The 19,418-nt window shown below is 43.9% G+C and overlaps 1 long non-coding RNA gene across 2 annotated transcripts; it reads left to right on the forward strand.

The window, feature by feature from the left end:
* The first annotated feature begins 4,931 nt into the window (after positions 1-4,931).
* LOC109271303 (uncharacterized) lies at positions 4,932-7,562 on the forward strand. Of its 2 annotated transcripts, none has more exons than XR_008421170.1 (2): positions 4,932-5,819; positions 6,978-7,562. It is a non-coding gene; the product is annotated as an uncharacterized LOC109271303 (long non-coding RNA). The 2 variants fall into 2 exon arrangements; XR_002081920.2 differs by lacking the exon at positions 6,978-7,562 and adding an exon at positions 6,339-6,877.
* The last annotated feature ends 11,856 nt before the right edge of the window (positions 7,563-19,418 follow it).

Here is a 19,418-nt window from a genome sequence, read left to right on the forward strand (position 1 = left end):
GGAAGGGCTCCCATCCCCCAGGCTTCTTAGCCACCATTTTCTCCTGACCAACAAATTCCTTGGTATGAAACCATTACTTGTCCCTTTAAGGCATAGACTTGGACTCTCAAAGCTGCTCATGAGTGGACTTACCAGATTCTGCTCTGGGCACCAAGAACAGAAGAACCCTTGCCAGCCCAGAAATGAGAACATTTAGAACACTGGGAAACGTGGAAGTCAAATTTTCCCCACTTTTACGTGTTCCTCTGAGTAGGAACCAAACCCATGACATGGGCATATTCCAAAACAGGGACATGGGGAGTTTTTGTGAAATGGCCTAGAGATTCTGAAGCTATATTGTTTCTAATGAAGGCGCAGCTTTGCACACACACGTACATTAACTCAAGGTCGGCAGTTCCTTGGGGAGCTGGATCCATATCCCTGGACTTATCTTTTGCTAGCACTTTTGGCTTTGTAGATAAATATTTTAAACGCTTTTTTTAAATTTCTTTATTTTATTTTATTTTATTTAAAAAAAATTTTTTTTAACATTTATTTATTTTTGAGACACACAGAGAGAGAGAGCATGAACAGGGCAGGGTCAGAGAAAGAGGGAGACACAGAATCGGAAACAGGCTCCAGGCTCTGAGCTGTCAGCACAGAGCCCGACGCGGGGCTGGAACCCACGGACCGCGAGATCATGACCTGAGCCGAAGTCGGACCCTTATTCGACTGAGCCACCCAGGCGCCCCAACGCTTTTTTTGTTTTTTTAAAAATAGCACCTGAAGATTTTTAGCAAAGAAAATCTTACCTGGTAACCTAGTATGCAAGTCAAAGCAAGACAGGGATGCTTGGGCAGGAGGTGGAAGTCTGTCCCAAAGCCCTTGCTTTCTCCCTCTACCCCAGATCTGTCTTCCCCTAGACCCCTCGGACCTCTGGAAAGCCGGTCCTAGATTGTCTGATTCGGGAGAAGATGACTTCTAACAGCCCAGCAGTGGCACTGGACCACCTCACGGTCTCCATTTCCATTATCACTAGTGATGGACCCACTGAAAAAAATGCATCCCAGTAAATTCAGGTGGACAGCAGTTGTGACTCTGCACAGGACACGCCGAAACCAACACTGTGCCTGTGTGCCTGTGTCCCAGACTATCAGGCCCCCCAGTGCTGTGAGCAACTTTACTGGGTAACCCACATGGGGCAGCATGCACAAGAACGAGGCATATTATCTGAATATGGAATCAGTAGTTTTCCAAGATGTGGCTCTCAATTTTCTATTCTAACTTGCCATGAACTTCATAATTTTTATATCAGAGAAAATAAAATCTCATATTAAATTCTATAATTTGTGAAACTGATTTTACTTGTTCATGAATTCTGCAAATACTGTCATGTGCCTGCAACGTGCCAGGCACATTTCCTCTTTTGGACATTGGGAAAATAGTAATAAACAAGATGAATGAAAACCATGTAAGTTTCACAGCTCTATCCTATTTTTAACAATTATAAATGATATTTTTCCTCTGGGTGTATGTCCCCCCTACCTCCTCCCATGTGAATGCCCAAAAGTTAACTTCTTTCCCTGTCAGAGGAAATTTTTTATCTGAACTTCCTCATGCCATCAGAATGGTTATTTTAAACTGCTCTTTTTTAGAAACGGGAACCCTCTTTCATTGTTGGTGGGAATGCGAATTGGTGCAGCTGCTCTGGAAAGCAGTGTGGAGGTTCCTCAAAAAATTAAAAATAGACCTACCCTATGACCCAGCAATAGCACTGCTAGGAATTTACCCAAGGGATACAGGAGTACTGATGCATAGGGGCACTTGTACCCCAATGTTTATAGCAGCACTCTCAACAATAGCCAAATTACAGAAAGAGCCTAAATGTCCATCAACTGTTGAATGGATAAAGAAATTGTGGTTTATATACACAATGGAATACTACGTGGCAATGAGAAAGAATGAAATATGGCCCTTTGTAGCAACGTGGATGGAACTGGAGAGTGTGATGCTAAGTGAAATAAGCCATACAGAGAAAGACAGATACCATATGGTTTCACTCTTATGTGGATCCTGAGAAACGTAACAGAAACCCATGGGGGAGGGGAAGGAAAAAAAATAAAGAAAAGAGGTTAGAGTGGGAGAGAGCCAAAGCATAAGAGACTCTTAAAAACTGAGAACAGGGGCGCCTGGGTGGCTCAGTCGGTTGGGCGTCCGACTTCGGCTCAGGTCATGATCTTGCGGTCCGTGAGTTCGAGCCCCGCGTCGGGCTCTGGGCTGATGGCTCAGAGCCTGGTGCCTGCTTCCGATTCTGTGTCTCCCTCTCTCTCTGCCCCTCCCCCGTTCATGCTCTGTCTCTCTCTGTCTCAAAAATAAATTAAAAACATTAAAAAAAAATTTAAAAAAAACAAAACAAAACTGAGAACAAACTGAGGGTTGATGGGGGGGTGGGAGGGAGGGGAGGGTGGGTGATGGGTATTGAGGAGGGCACCTTTTGGGATGAGCACTGGGTGTTGTATGGAAACCAATTTGACAGTAAATTTCATATATTAAAAAATAAATAAATAAATAAAAATATTCTTAAAAGAAAAGTAAAAAAAAAAACAACTGAGAACAAACTGAGGGTTGATGGGGGGTGGGAGGGAGGGGAGGGTGGGTGATGGGTATTGAGGAGGGCACCTTTTGGGATGAGCACTGGGTGTTGTATGGAAACCAATTTGACAATAAACTTCATATATTGAAAAAAAATAAAAAATAAAAAAAATAAACTGCTCTTTTTTAAAAAGGCATGTGTTCAGATTTGTTGCGCTACTTGTAACACAAATTTAAAACAGCTTATGATCAAATGGCATTTTAAAATTTGTCTTGATTCATGTGAAAGTAATTTGGATTCACATTAGCATTCTGGAAACTGATCATTAACACTTTTTAACTGATTTTGTAAACACATTTTGCTTCCAAAATAAACATAAACAGGAAAGGAGAACACTCAGTGTAGCTGAGGCATGAAGATACACACATTAAGGGGAAGGGCAGGGTCGCCACCATAAAATGGTAAAGGCGTTTGAGAGTCATTTGATTACCAACTCACTTCGTGAAAAATCTGCAAGAAAGATGTGAATAATTTAATATTTGCCTGATGGGGGGATTTCAAGCTGCAGAGTTGTTTGTCTATCACGGATCATTGCAAATAATTAAGATGGGGTGGGAGGTGGGGACTGATTAACGTTTGATAAGTCAGGAGAGGGACAGCATGTGGCAGGGATGAGCAAATTGGCTGGGTTGCCTCCATGCTTAGCCAGGATGGGAGTTGCGGAGATAAACAAAAATCAGAAAGTTGTAGCTGTCCAGCCCTCCTCCAGTCAATGCTGGGAGCCCCTCAACAACATTCCCACTAAGGGGTTGCCTAGCCTCAGCCTGGATACCTCCAGTGGCTCTGTCACCTTCCTAAGACATCCCATTGACCCACATGCTTTAGTCCTGAACAGTTTGGCATTTAAAAGTACATCTTCCAGGGTCAGTTGAGTGTACAACTTCAGCTTAGGTCATGATCTCATGGTTCGTGAGTTCAAGACCCACATTGGGCTCGCTGCTGTGAGCACAGACAGAGCCCGCTTCGGATCTTCTGTCTCCCTCTCTCTCTGCCCCTCCCCTCCCTCTCTCTCTCAAAAATAAGTAAGCCTTTAAAGATAAATAAATTAAAAGTACATCTTCCAAAGGAGCCAAAAATAATTGTACATATCTACAGATTCCACGCGAATCTGATTCCTAACCCCCAGCAACACTCTTGTACCCCCTTTTCCTTCTCCTGGTCACCTCACATCCCACACTCTCACAGACATGCTTCCTTCAAACTTGCCTCAACTGCCTCCATCCTGCCCTAACTCCAGAACTCCTGCTACTTCTCCTCCCCCATTTTGCTCTAGATTTTGTATGCAAAAGTATGAAATAACCCTGGAGCCCGCCTGGAGGGCAGGAGAGGAAAAGGAACTCCTTCAGTAAGACTGGACTATTTTATCGAGCCTCTTACGTTGAACTGCAATGTGGCACTGAGTAGCTTCTGAGTTGACAGAGCACATGTGGTTTAGGAAAGCAGGTTTGGGAGTCAGGAAGGCTTGGGTTTTCATCCCTCCCCTGGCCCTGAGTGAGATCCTTCCTCTTCCCTGATCTTTACTCTCCTGATCTGTAAAACAACAAGAACATTTACTTCCCATGGGTATGAAACAGCTGAGCATTGGGCACAGTACATGTTCGGTAAATGGAGGGTGTAACTCTTCTTACCACTACAGTCTTGCCTCTAAAAGGTCCAACATTCTGGTCTGAGCTGCTCCCTCCTCAGTGTTAATCCAATTCAACAGATGCCAACAGGGCACTTGTTCCTGCCAGGACGTGCTGGAGCTACAGATTTGAAGGTGACAAAGAGAAGGTCCCTTTTCCTGAGAAGCACCAACTCACTCACTTGTCACTCCTTATAGAATGCATGGAACAGAACCAGTAAACTGAGGTTTACATTTACAGAAGGAAAGGAAAAGAGTCTGCTTTAAGATAGGCGCCGTTGTTGTGTGTCTCTGTTGGCTTGAGGATGGTGAAGTAGAAGGCAAGGTGTTCTGCCATCCCTTAGCTATACATGGATCGCTGGGCCTCTTGGAGCTCAGTTAATTCTTCTCTGAAATGGGGGCTCCACAGCTTGCCTTCCCTGTACCTCTAAGCCTTCGTAAGGAAAAAAAAAAAAACAGAGTGAAAAGGATTTGGAACTGTAAAGTGCCATGAAAGTCTAATGTTGTTGCTATCCTAGTTAATACTGTGACCTTGGATTTCCCCAATTTCTTCCCCTACAAGTTGGAGAGGTAGTGCCCTGAAGACGGTCCAAGCATAGGAACACTCTGCTGGCCCCTTACCCCTATTTTGTCCCTACTTTAATAAGCTGGAAGAACCACAGTATCCTCAGCCATTGCCAGCAAGAATCAGGACTCTGGTTTCAGGTGATGAAATTTAAACTGCCTTGAGGAAGAAAGAGAAAGGCATTGACTATGTAAGGTGCCCATGTGTCCCAAGGCCACTCCAAGTTCAGCTGTGGGATATGCTCCTTCAAACCATATAGTTTTTGGAAAGGACTTCTGTGGCTAAACATACTTCTCTGGCCACAGTGACGGGTCCAAAATGGATACTGCCTGATGCTGACGGCACCTGTCTAACCTGCACACAGGGCAGGCTGGAAGTGTCAGAGTTCATTAATTCGCCCCAGGCAACCTGCAACCAGCGAGGTGCAGGAGTTGGTGCATATAGTCCAGTTTCCTCACTCCTCAGCTGGTGTGTATCCAGTCTGGGTGCCAAAAGGGATCGCCAGAAAAACCCAGTACTCAAGAGAAATCAGGTTTCGAGGCAACGTTTTTGAAAAACAAAAGTTAACACCAAAATTCCATGTGTACAAAATTTCAAAAGGTTGAATAAGAGCTGTGCTGATAAGACTACTTTTTCCTTTTGTCTCGGGCTTTACTATGGCCCAGCTGGACACTGCTGTGCGTCTTTTAACTGCTCGTTTGCAAGCCCAGTGAACAAGAGAAGCGAGAGTAGCCTCAAACAGGCTGAGATGTCGTCCTCACCAGGCTTCTAATTGGAGTCACCTGTGGTCTGCCTTGACTCGGGGTACCACCCCCCAGTAATGTTGTCCAGGGCTCCCTGGCAGGGGCAAGGCAGGGACATGTGGAAGCAGGAGACTGAGGACATGTGGGCAGTTTATTCTTTGATGTCCTTGGAAGAGTGGTCACAGATTGCATGATCTAAGTCAACAACCAGGACAGATAACCCTCAGGAGAATGAAGGTCATTTCAACTAACATGGTAAGTTCCTATGAGAGGACTTTAAATCAGTGCTCTCGCTCTCTCTCTCTCAGATCTTTTCTTTACATCTGTGGGTACCCCTGCCGGGTAACCGAATAATACAAAGCACATAGCATATAGGAGAATGGCTTCTTTCTAAGCACCCCCCAAATGATGGAACTACCTAGAGATTAGTGCCTTTTTTTGTGGGGAAGACTTTGATCCTTGTGCCATTAGAGACCAAGGTTGGAGGAAGCCAAGCCCACAATCAGAATGTAATTGAAGTATGTTACCTATAATAGGTTCAGATGTTTGTGATCTTCAGCACTTTATGAATTCTGCAGCAGATGGGCGAGGGCCAGGTAGCGGGCGAGAACAGACTGGGTAAGGCAGGCTGGCACTCTGACAAGGGCAGCCCCAGCTGTGGTCCGGGTGTTATTCAGCACGCCCACCCACTGCACCAGCAGCCTGCCTTCCTGAGCTCGTGGCCACGGCCGCCTTAATGAAGAGTGGAGGTAAGCATGAATCCCGGCTTTCCAGGGATCGCAACATTTGAGAAACCCAGAAGAATCGACATGATGGAAATGGTGCCAAGTTCTTCTGCCTCTTGCTTTTCAACAAAAAGAGAAAGAAAGAAGTAGAGAGAAGAGAGGGAATCTGCTAATAAAATGCATGTCTAAACACTTTCTAATTTTCCTAGGCTTTTAATTTTTTTCCCTCAAAAATTCCATACTGGAGAGGGAAACGCAGAGTAACAGCTGACAAAAGGAATCTCGAATGGATACAAGAATTTACGTGAGCTGCTGTAATGGGCAAGATACTGTAGTTGTGGTTTCAAATCCTCGCCCTGTCAGTTTCCCATTGTGTGACCATGGACCAGGTTCTCAAGCTGCCCAGCTTCCTGTTTCCCCACCTGTCAAATGACCGAAATTGTGTATGTCTCCCCAGCTGTTTGCCTCACAAAATGAGGTAATATGTTAGTAGCTAATACAGTAAAATTTTGGATTGTGAGTAACTTGTTCTGCGAGTGTTCCACAAGATGAGCAAACACTTCTAATAAATTTTCACTTGATAAACGAGCGATGTCTTACAATACGAGTAGTACGTGATGCGGAACATCACATGATCACAACTGAGTCAATGGTTCTTCTCTCTCTCTCTCTCTCTTGCTCACTGCAGGATTGTGGGTGATCATCTCCCTTGCTCGGATGCTCAGTCTCAGGCCACAGTGTTTGGTAGAAATCAGTGTTTTTTCAGAACATTGGAAGGTGCCCACAACTGGCACTGGTGTATTTTTTGTCACTTCAAAACACCTATGGATAGTCCTTTGCTTTTCCATGCAAGAGTAAGCTTAGGAATGCTTTGCCTCATTCTAGGTCTGGCTGCCTGCAGATATAGACCCGTTCCTCTGCTGCCTTATTGCCAGTTACATTAGATACAGTATATGACAAGAGTTTATTAATACTATCCTGCAGTCAACATCTGTGGGAGTGTATACAATGGCCCCTGTGCAGAAAAAAGGGGATGTGACCAACCCAGTGCTTGAAACCCACAGCCAGTGTCACTTCATCCCGTCCACCACTGAATGGCTGTAATCTTGGACAAATTATTTACATTCTTTGTCTCCAGTTTTCCCATTTGTAAGGGAGAATGATAACAGGGCCTAACACACAGGGTTGTTACGAGAATTTAAGAGTTAATATGTAAAAACCTGACCCACAATGAGTGCCCAGTAAACACAATAAAACCTTGGTCTGTGAGCATCATTCGTTCTGGAAACATGTTTGTAATCCAAAGCACTTGTATATCAAAGCAAACTTCCCCATAAGAACTAATGGAAACTCAGATGATTCATTCCACAACCCAAAAATATTCATATAAAAATGATGACAAAACTGTAATATAATACAAAATAATAAAGAGAATACAAAATATAAAGAAAAATAAACAAATAACCTGCACTTACCTTTGAAAACCTTCGTGGCTGGTGTGAGGGAGACAGAAGACAGGAGGGTTATTGTGTAGGACGACTTTCCCTAATGGAATCACTGCTCTCTATTGGCTCAACTGAATCTTTTTCTATTCATGCCAATATAACAAAGGGCCTATCCAATGACACTTGCTTTTGCCTCCTTTTAAGGATTTGGTGGAAATGTGACATTGCATTGTCATTAAAAAGATTCATCACTAGCCTTATTCGGGTGGTGTTTTCTACAAAATTTTGCACCGTTTCCCACATTTTACACTATCTCCCTAATCTCATTTGAAGTGAAGGATTCCTCTGCCTTTCTCTCTGCCTCCTCTGCAAACAAGAGGCAGACACAGACTTGTAAAATCTTGCAATTTCGGCCACTCGCGTACCTTGTTCGTACTTCTTGATGATTTCCTTCTTAACTTCCACCGTGATCATCTCCTTCCTTCTTCACCGGCGATGCCAAACCGCTAACAACCAGAAGTTCCTCCAACTCATTTGACAGCAGGACTGGACCTGCCTTGAATTGTTTAGCACCAAAAACTCACCTGAGCTGATTTACGGTTATAGTTTTTATTTGTCCCGCTTACTGGGTATATTCATACATTTTCACAGCAAAATACATGCATTTGCTGTTTAGTCACAGGAGGCTGGCTCAGTGGTTGCTAAGAGTTAGATAAAATGGCCTTCATATAATTTGGAAACTCTTGAATTCTGAAGCACTTCTGGCTCCAAGGGTTTACTACCTGGCATATGGTGGATCTTACACTGCCTTTGCGTTGTAGGCACCCAACAAGAGTTTGATGATACCAAGATTTCCTTATAATACAACAAATGCAACTAATATAATCACTTAAAAATATATTCCTTCAGGTGTTCATTCAACAAATACTTTTTTCATACTTTTTTCTAAGTTCCGTTTTAGGCACTGGGGACAGAGTGAACCAAGTATGTGTTTTCCTTGCCCACATAAAACTTATAGTCTAAGAGAAATAATAATGGGAGAAAATAAAAGAACAAAAATTAACAATAAGGTGCTACAGACCAGAGTGCATAAGGATGTCCTGCATTCTTCTGTGTCTCCAAGCATACACAACAGAAATGAGCATAACCTGTAATAACGGAGAAATAAAAGAATTTGGGAGAAAAAAAAAAAAACAACAACCCATAATTATTCTGAGAGAGTAAAACTGTGTGCCTTGAAATATTGAAGTAATTATCAGGTTAAATTTCTATGATCCCTGCAATTTCCATGAAACCTGGAAATGTTGGGAGCGTAGGCCTGGCATATCTCTTAAAGTAAAATTATACTTCTTTTTCACTCAGACTAAAAGGTCATAATTAAAGATGTAATGAAGCTAAGTGAGTAATGGGATCTGTGATTCACCGGGGAAGCGGATGTTGCCTGAGGCCCCCTCCCGCCCCTGAAAGTGGGGGTCACCAGCTCAGATGAGGGCCCTGCACCCTCAAGGAGGGGAATGCACAGCTGTCATCAGGACCCAGAGGAGAAGCTTCCCAAATTTATTTTCTCCCAGGAATTTTAGCATTATTTCCTTCTGAATATTAAAGAAATACCTACTCACAGTAAAATAATTTGGAAAGCTTTTATGAAAGTCTAAAGAAGTATGAAAAATGTCACATATAATCACCTATAATCATCTCACTATCCTGAGGCAAACACTATTAGTGTTTTAATAAATTTCCTTCTAGATTTTTCTCTCCTTTTTTTAAAAGAATTTTTTAACGTTTGTTTATTTTTGAGAGACAGAGACAGAGTATGAAAGGGGAGGAGCAGAGTGAGAGGGAGACACAGAATCCAAAGCGGGCTCCAGGCTCTGAGCTGTCAGCACAGAGCCCAACGTGGGGCTCGAACCCACAGACCGTGAGATCATGACCTGAGCTGAAGTCAGAGACTTAACTGACTGAGCCACCCAGGAGCCCCTCCTTCTAGATTTTTCTATGCTATTTTCCTCATAGTTGAGATTTGCCTACTTTTTTTTTTCCACTTAAAATTACCATAACAATAATAAGAGAAGGAATTAATTGACTACTTTCCATGCCCCTTATTTAAATCCTTAAACAATCTCATAAAATTAGAGTTCCACAACTGGCAATTACTTGACGTCTCTGTGGCTCAGTTTCCTATCTGTAAAATGGGGTACAATAGCCCCTACCTTGTAGAATTGTGAGGATCTCAGGTTAATATATCTAAAGTACTTGGAGCACTGCCAGGCATATGGTAAGCACCAGATCATGTTGACTATTACTATTATTCCATTTTGCAAATGACCCAACCCAGGCATGAACGATTCAGTAGCTTGGCCAAGCTCAGTAACTAGAGTGAGCAGGGTCAGGACTTGAACCCAGGCTGTATGGCTCTGGAGTCCAAGGCTTTAAGTCAAATATAGTGAGAGCCAAGGTGCTTTTGAAAATAAAGACTAGAATTTGGTCCACAGTTGGGATTATGACACACAAGTTATATCTGATGGATTTCCTAGTACTCTTATGGAAGCCAAATCGCCAGAAAAGACATTGGGGGTCCTGAGGGAAAATCTTTCATAAGGAAAGCCGGTGTTTCCAGGCTCTTAGACTGAGAAACTGTATTTATATTCTTTGCTACTGTATCTCTAGTTCATAGAATAGTGGACACCCACCTGATGCATGGCATGAATTCAATACATGGTTGTTGACATGATGGAGTCATAACAATGTTGCATGACGGAAGTCACACTTAGCAAATGGCTTAGAGATCAGAGGGACTGATGTTTCCAGGGTAGCTGCTGACCTCAAAATTCATCCTGACTTACCCACCTTGGCAGAATGTCTGTTCCCAGAGAGAAGGAGCCATGAAAAGGATAATCTAAAAGGGTCTCTCTAAACTCGATAATGCTTGAGACCCCCTGCTGTGGGATTGCCATTTTAACGTTAGCCGTATCATCTCCAGCTCATCTCTCGAAACCATCATCGGCTGGGGCAAACTGCAATGGAGTCTCATTGGCATCTATCAAATGGTGGTGGAAGTGCGGTTCCGGCCTGACTTGCACAGATGGTGGTTACTTAGGGTACAGTGGGGGAGGCAAGGCTTGAGTCAGAAAAAAAAGGAGCTATATTACTAAGCTATGAAACATTTAGGGTTCTAGCTGCTGTGTATCTCCACTTTCCTCAAGTGAACATAACTCAAGTCAAGAATAATCTTGCTCATTTTGCAAGTAAGGGAACTGGGGAGAAATATATAGTATATGTACAGATAAGACTCTGGAAGGATATATATTAATATGTTGCATTGGTTGAGTCTGAATGAGATTAAGGGTAGTTTTTAAATGTTCATTTTGCCTATATAATCTAAGACCATTTCAGAAAAGCTGGGGTGAATTAAACATATTACCTAGAGTTAGATATTCATGATTTGCTTCCCTTCAAAAGGACAGTTAGGTTCAGACCAAAAATTCTCTGAGTACTGGGATTAACATGCTCAGATGCCACATAAAGGGGCACTGACCATTATTCCCTAGCCCTCTATTTCTATCTTCCTTAGAGCACTTACCATCAACTGCTGCGTAGTTTTTTAAATTATTTGATTCCACTCTGAACTCCCACTAGGAGCAGATAAGTTCCTGAGAGTAGGGGCTTCGGTCTGTTGTTCACTGTGTAGCCCAGAGCATATGCCTAGTACATATTTGTTAAAAGCAACCAGATGACTGAGGGCCCTTGTATCACTCAGTTCTCCCATGAGAGGCAAATCCTCCCCTTCCACTACCACACGTGGCCCTCCCCTTCACCTTCTCCCACACCCACCATCACCTGCTACTGTGCAGCACCCAGAGTACCTTAGAGTGTAGCAGGTAATCTCTGACATCAGTGTTTGTATCAACGATTCACATCTCCTATGTTGTACGATGGTTTTCTGTATATTGTGTTTTCTAGTGTTTTCCTCCTATTAGTCTTAAAGAATTGCGGCAGCGGCTTGGATGCTGAGGCAGGGCAAATGTGCTGGACTTTAGGGATAGGGTAGGAGGTGAGGTTACAGGGGTGAAGAAAGAATGAGCTTCTACTTATCACGGTTAGACCCCAGCCTCAGACGGGGAAAATTAGGACAGTGCGGCTCAGTGACTTGCCCCTACACCCCTAGAATGTTGACAAGCTTCCCTTTGGAGCCCTAAAGCACTTTCTGCCAAGGCACCCATGCTTGTCTGACTCCCATTAAACTGCAAACTTCTGAGGTTCGGGTCTGGGTCTTGTTTGCTTTTGTAATCTCACATCCTAGAATGGCACCTGGCACATATAGTAGGTGCTCAATGTACATCTGTTAACTCAACTGCCTAAAGTAACATAGCTAGTAAGTGACAGACTTTTGACTAAAACCCATGCCTTCTGATTACCTTTGCATTACGTAAAGTCTGGGAATGATCCACCTGTCATGTAACAAATGCAGTCCCTCTTGACTTAGAGTGTCTTCATTTCTTGTTTTCCTGTTCTCCTTTCACCTTTTGTTATTACTCTGCCTTCTTATCAGTCACTGTTTGGGCTGGTCCTGCAGTGGGCTTTAGAGCAAAAGGGTGTTTCTGGGCAATCATCAAAAGATCTTTGCAAACTGCACCTCATTCATGGTCAGGAGAGGGTGAGGAATCCAGGGATCCCCCAGTTCCCCGGCCACTCACTGGCAGGCAGTGTTCCAAAAAGCAGCAGCATCTTTCTGCCTCTGCATCCATGCTTGACAAAAAGGGTGAGAGAGGAGGAAATGTGGGAGCAAGCTGAAATTTAAAGGAGCTACAGAAATCCAGCCAGTGACCATAAAGCCCCAGGAAGGCAGGCTTTGAATAAAATCAATAGCAATGAAGTTTCACTTATATGCCAGACATTGTGCTAAACGCTTTTCATAAGACTTCCTATTTAATCCATCTAGCAATCCTAGACGACAGGTGACAGGTCGTATTATACCCATTTCGCAGAAGATAAAACAGAGGCCAGGAGTGACTTGCCCGATAGCACACATGTAGTCAGTTTTACAGTCGATGTTAGACCCCAGGCGTATCTGTCTCCGGAGCCAGGCATTACGCGCTTTCCTCGGATGCCCGGGCAGGACGTGCTTTTCCGGAGGTCCCTCTTCCGAGCGCCCCTCCACCCAGGGGATGGCGCTGTCCTGGTGGAGGGTGCCGTCCTGGGCGCGGCGGGCGCGGACAGGACGCGCGGCGCCGGCTGCGCGGAGCGGGCGGAGGCTGGGCGCGCAGCTGCCGCGGTTCTGCGGGACCCGGGCGGGCGCGGGCGAGCGCGGCGGAGCAGATGGCGCCGGCGGGGGGGCGGCCGTTTGGCGTTCGTAGCACTTTCCTTCGCGCATATGTTGCGGACGGGCGGGAGGAGAGGACGACCTCGAGCCCGCTGAGGCGGCCGGTTACTAGCCCTGGATCTTAGCTCTGAACCCCAACTCTGACCCGCGTCCGTGGGAGAGGGGGTTGGTCGTGACGCATCTGCCCAGCCTCTCGGTGACAACCACACGTTCCACTTGTCGTTCTCATCATAAAGCTACAAGAATGGTCTTAGTCCCATTTTACAGCTGGCAAACTGAGGTCCAAGAAGGAACTGACCAACAACAGGACCAGGACTAGACCAGGCTGACTCCTGCCTGAGTGCTTGGCTCCACATGGGGACCACTGTGTCCCCAACCTAAGGGTCCCGTCATAAAGTAAGGCATTTTCTTAATTTTGCCTCTCTATGTCCCAAAAGATGTTCTTCATTCTGTAGGACCTTTGCATATGATGTTCTTTTGAACCTTCTCCCCACTTCCTGCTATCACCCCCCATTTCCTCCAGTGGCTCCTTCAGATCTCAGGTCTGGTGTCACTTACCCGGGAGCCTTCCCGGAATAGCATCATAGCCCTGATCACAGTTTTGACCAATTGATTGATGTGTGTGCTCCCGCCTTACCCCTAAGCTGTAAGTTGCCTGAGGACAGGAAGTGGGTGTCCACTTTTTGCTCTGCATAAGACCCCCAGTACATAATAGGCACTTAAGAAATAATTGTGAATGAATGAGTAATTGAATGGATGAGAGAATAAATGAACAGGCTTTGTGAACTAGCACCTGCTTCCTCACCATCCAATGATCAGCTGGTTGGGGGTAGGGGGAGGGCAGGTAATATAAGAATGAAGGGCTGTTTGGAAATTCTGGGCCTTTTCAACTGCAGCTTTTTATTAATTAAATGTGTCCTGTGGCTGTTCCCATCCTTCTCTTCACCCGCCTCCCTGTTGCCCTGTGACTGGAGACCCAGCCCTTCCTCTCCTGTTGACAGAATGGAGTCTTCCTTATGCTGATGAATGAAGTGACCCTTAATAAGATGCAACCAGGCCAGAAAAAGCCAAATGAGAAAGTTGGCAGCATTGTAAGTGGTTTTTCAGGGGGAAAGTGGAAAAATGGACATTGAAATGAATCCTTTAAGTTGCTTTTCTGACCTGCTTGGTGGGAGAGCTAGGGATTCCAGGACGTTGGAGAGCTTCCCAGATGGGAAGAATTCAGAAGCAACAAATATTTACTGATGTCTACTAGGTGCCAAAGGCTCCTTGGGGCTTTTTGACAAATAGCTCGAAAGACGCTTGGCACATTCAAGACGTCATTTGAACCTCCCCCAAACTGGGGGACTGAGGTTTACTGCCTTCCATTCTTCAGAAAAGGGAACAGAGGCTCGTGGAGTCAAATGGTTTTCATTGCTTTTTGAAAGATCCAAGCATGATTTTATTGGTGATTTTTTTTAAAAAACCTCTTAACATTCGCTGATGCTCGCCATGCAGGTTGATAATTTTGGCTGCGTTTATAACCATTTCCCTGACTGGAAAAACGATTTCCTCCTTGAGAGGTCTCAGATTGACAGAGGCTGATGTAGCTCATTTACTGAATTCAGTAACTTGCAGTTCATTGAAAAGACTAATAGCAAGAAGTCCTTAACAGGACTAATAGCGATAGCTTCTTAGTACTCATCACTTATTGACTGAGTAGCGCTATTAAATTAACATGTCGAATACTTTATATACATTAGCTCACTTAAACTTCACAACAACTTCCAGTGAAGTGGGCACCATTTCAGTCCCCATTTTATGCATGAAGGAACTGAGGGTCCAAGAAGTTAAGTATCTTCCCCAGGACCAAGCACTCGTGAGTTACAGTCAGGATTCCAACCCAGACAATTCACCACTTGGTACTACCATGTTAGTAGTTTTCAGGCTGTTCTGCAAGGAACCCCAGGGTTCCACCCAGAGGTGAAGGAGTTTGAGGCAAAGGGACATGTGGCTGAGCAGTCCTGAAAGCCCAGTCCACTCCAGCCAGCTCTGTTCTTTTCCCCTAAGGAAAATCTGCATGATTTTGTTGGGCAAAGAATTTCCAGGGCCAAAAATATTTAAAAGTTGGGATGTAATAGACGATACTATTGGTCCCACAACTTCTAGAGATCCAATCTTGTCTCCCCTATGGATCACCCCACAGTGTCCAGCTCTGTGTCTCTGTAAATAAAAGGTGCATTGAATTAAATGTATCAGAGCATTTAGGAATAGCAATTCCACTGCACTTTGTTCTTTGCTGCATTCAGACCTTCCAGGAGCATGTGCAGCCATGCAGAAAAGACTTTTCCAGATCCACCTCCAGCTGGTGGTCATGGAGAGGACTTTGTGCAGGTCATAGATGAGACTTGGTGGAAATGGCCTCAGAACCATGGCAGAGAGCACCTTGATTCTGTGGCTTCAGTTTGTTCCCCGGAATTTCCTGGAGCTATGGGGGGAAGGGGGTGTAGGAAAGGTCAACAACATTAGGATAGAGAAAATAGGAAGCCTTGGAGGCAGGCAAGAGGGCTGTGCTACCTGTAGAGAAGATAATGATTTTGCCTTCGGGTTATACTGAAGATTGAGGTACACATATACATACAATCAGCCTCCTGGCTGCCCAGCCTATTTCCCTATCCCTACTTTTCTCCATCCATACCCACAAATTTTTGTGGTTAATGTCTTCAAGGTTACTCTTGATGTTTATTATGTATTCAAATCCCATTATGTTCTCCAATGTTAGACACGTGGCAAAATTGGTTATTAGCAAAAACAAAAACATAAACTAAAAACCATTAGCTAAAACTAAAATCAAATCAAGGTATGCATTAAAAATAAATGGTCAAGATGGAGAAGAGAGAATGCAGGTGTGCAGACGGTAACATTCTAAACAGTTGCTGTTGTTGAGCTTCCAAACTAACTCTGAGCTTCCTAGTGGCCAGAGTGCAAAGGGAAACACAATCCATTATATGATTCCAGTATTCTCTGAGGAGATGCTGAGCTTTTCTTGTAACCTAGAATAAAGAGAATTTTCTTGGGTGGGGCTTCATCTACTAAGAAATGTAGACTGTAATGTCCTCTACAAAAATCTTATGGTAAATTCAATGTAGTTTCCATTTCACAAGATGAGCTGACAATACACAAAATTGCACCTCTGTGAAAACAGTGCTTTGAAGGGCCATGGAGATAGGGTTTTGAAATTCCCTGAATGCAGAAATTAAAGACTGATTTTGTGGAGAAATAGATGGAACCACATGTCCTTCAAATAACACTCCCTAAATAGTGGTTCCCTCAGTAGGGCTTGGGCTAGGACTTAGGCAGGAGGTAGTGGAAACTTTGAGTATGTGTACTGTGTTTATTCTAAGTGCAGGTCCAGCCTCAAGCTTTCTAGCCAGCCCATGACCAAATTTGCTGCTCACTCAGTGCTCACTCAGTGAACATTCTTCAAATCCAGAGAGAAAGGTGAATAAGTTATATGAAGTGGACCTCACCCAAATACGTAGTTTTAAGTTCTTACAAATACAACTTGCACAGATCTTACATAGGTGCCTCTCCTGCTGCTGCTTTTCTAGCTCCTGGTCCAAGCAAGGTCTGCCAGTCTGTTTAGACCTGGCCTTGGTATTTCTGGCTCATTTAGCCAGTGCACCATTCATCTGCAAAGAAGGAAGAGAATAAAGATGTCATCAATAATATTCCTACAGAGCCTCAACCAAGTTCTCCTAGCGTGGGAGGCAGTAATTTGTTCCCTGATATATGGGGATTGCTTTTCTTCGGTAGCTGAGACCCAATCAGTCTTCAGAGGTGGTTGTAATTAATAGGTAAGGAAGTGCAAATACATCTGAATTAATAGAGCCACTAGGTGTGACTAACTATAATATGATTACATGTGAAATTAACCCAGAGATCAAACTTAATCAATCCAGACTAATAACTGCCAGGACAACAATTTGTGCTTTTAGATGAGTTTACGTTGAAAGGAACTAAAGAAAATGAACTCTGTTAGAATGTAAAGCCTGTCTTTTTTTTTTTTAAAGTGTGAGCAGCCTACTAAGATTATAAATATGCATGTAGATGGTATTAATGTCCAGATGTCAGATAACCAAACCATTATTTGTATTGACAAGTGAGAGTAAACAAAATTAGAAAATCAGAAACTAGGAAAGAGAAGCACACATTTTTTAAAAGATTTTTCTTTTTAAGATTTTTCTTAAAAAGAAATGGGTGAAATGAAAAAGAAATGGGTGAAAAGGAAGAATTTCTTTTCTTAAAAGGAAAAAGATTTTTCTTTTTCTTTATACCCAACGTGGGGCTCAAACTCAGAATCCTGAGATCAAGGGTCACATGCTCTGTCGACTGAGCCAGCCAGGCTTCCCAAGAGAAGCACAAATTGAAAAAGTGGAGCTGAAGGGTTTCTGGGTGGCTCAGTTTGGTAAACGTCCAATTTCAGCTCAGGTCATGATCTCACGGTTCATGATTTCGAGCCCCGCGTCTGGTTCTGTGCTGACAGCTCAGAGCCTGAAGCCTGCTTCGGATTCTGTGTCTCCCTTTCTCTCTCTCTCTCTGCCCCTCCCTGGCTCGCACTCTCTCTCCCTCTCTCTCTCTCTCTCTCTCCTGGCTCGCACTCTGTCTCTCTCTCTCTCTCTCAAAAATAGATAAACATTTAAAAAAAACTTTTTTAAGTGAAGCTGAAAGAATCTGAATCTCCCAAATGCTGTAACTTTTATTATTTATTCATCTGATTCCAATAACTTTAAAAAATTACTAGATAATATCTCACCCATAGAATATACAATCTATAAAGAGCAAGATCGTAAAGAGCCATACATTTACAACTCTGCTTCATCAACAAATGCAGTGCATTGCATCTTGATGGCAAACCTTCCTCCTCCACCCCCACCCCAGAGGCAAAGGCTACCCTGACTTTAGTGTTTTGCTATGGAGGTAGATGATATGGCCGGCCCCAACTCTTCACCCCTCACTGTAGCCACACCTTTTTCCATGTAACTTTGCAGAGCTCTCTCACTGCGGATAGTGCACAATTCCCTCTTTTCTTCTCTATTTGGTCACATAACCTTCTTTGGCCGAGAGAAAGAAGCAGAAATGATGTCAGTTCTAAGCCCAGGCCTCAATAGTCTTTCTGTGTTCCCACTTGCCTTTTTGCACCTTTTGCATGACCATAAACAAACAAACATGCCTGGACTGTCAGTCAAGGAGAAGGACGGAAGACCCGTGGAGCAGAGCGGAGTTATCCCAGCACGGCCCAGCCTGCATCAGCCACCCCCCAGTTCCAGGAGAGTAAATGGTCGTGGCTGCAAGAGACTGAATTTTAAGGTGAGTCCTTCTGCAACGCTTTTTGTGGCGATCGTTAACTTCCACACATATTCTCTCTTTTCTTTATAGTTTTATTACAGATATGCCCTTGAACATATTGGTTCAAACAATGAAAACATGTGTGTTCAAACCTTGTATAAAAGGTACAACACTGGCGAATTCTTTTGCATAGCTGGCATGAGGATTTTAAAGGTACCAGTCAGTGATTGCAAAGAGCCCTAAATCAGCCAAGAGTTTATAAAATTACAGTCGTAAGCAGGTAAACAGACTTTCAAATGGGCATTCTGCCAAGGAGCAGGTCCGGCCAGATCAACATAAACAATCAAAGCCACACACAGATGATAATGCTGTTGGGCAAAACAGCAGAGAGAATGTAGACCGAGACCTCCATTTGTGAGCGCATTCCATCCGAGGGAGACTGTGGAGCCAGGCAGACCCATTTCACAGCCTTACACCCTCCTTTTTCACTGTAACCTTGAGCAGGTAGTTTATACTCGCGGAGGCTCAGTTTTGCCATCTGAAAAACAGATAATAATGTCCCCCAGCAGAACACCGTTCATTCACTCACCCCTCTGAAACCAGAGGTTTCGATTCTAACTTTTATAAAGGGGATGAGAGTTGATGAAATGAGGCGATGGGATGGAAAGGAAGAGGAACTCTTTTTCTTCTGAGGCACGGAGGATTTGTGAATCAAAGGAGAGGCATCTGAAGAATGTCCAGCTGGTATCATGTCCCTTCTCAGTGAAGAAGACCAAGTCATCTGCAGGTTCCAGTGCATCAGAGTCAATGTCCTGTGGAGACAGCTGTGAACAGCCGGAGGAGAAAAAAGCCATTCAACTGCTTTGTGTTAAGAGGTCTTTAAATACTTAGAGGCTACATAGTATATTAGATTATGTAATGATGTCAGGGGGTTGTTAGCTCAACACTCCAGTTTTCCACATGTGAGAACTGAGGTCCAGAGGGAGCAAATCTTGATAAAATCATACAATGAATTAGGGCACATCTGAGATTTGAA

Source organism: Panthera pardus, unplaced genomic scaffold (genome assembly GCF_024362965.1).
Source record: "Panthera pardus isolate Hobbes unplaced genomic scaffold, ASM2436296v1 HiC_scaffold_12, whole genome shotgun sequence".
Lineage (NCBI taxonomy): Eukaryota > Metazoa > Chordata > Mammalia > Carnivora > Felidae > Panthera > Panthera pardus.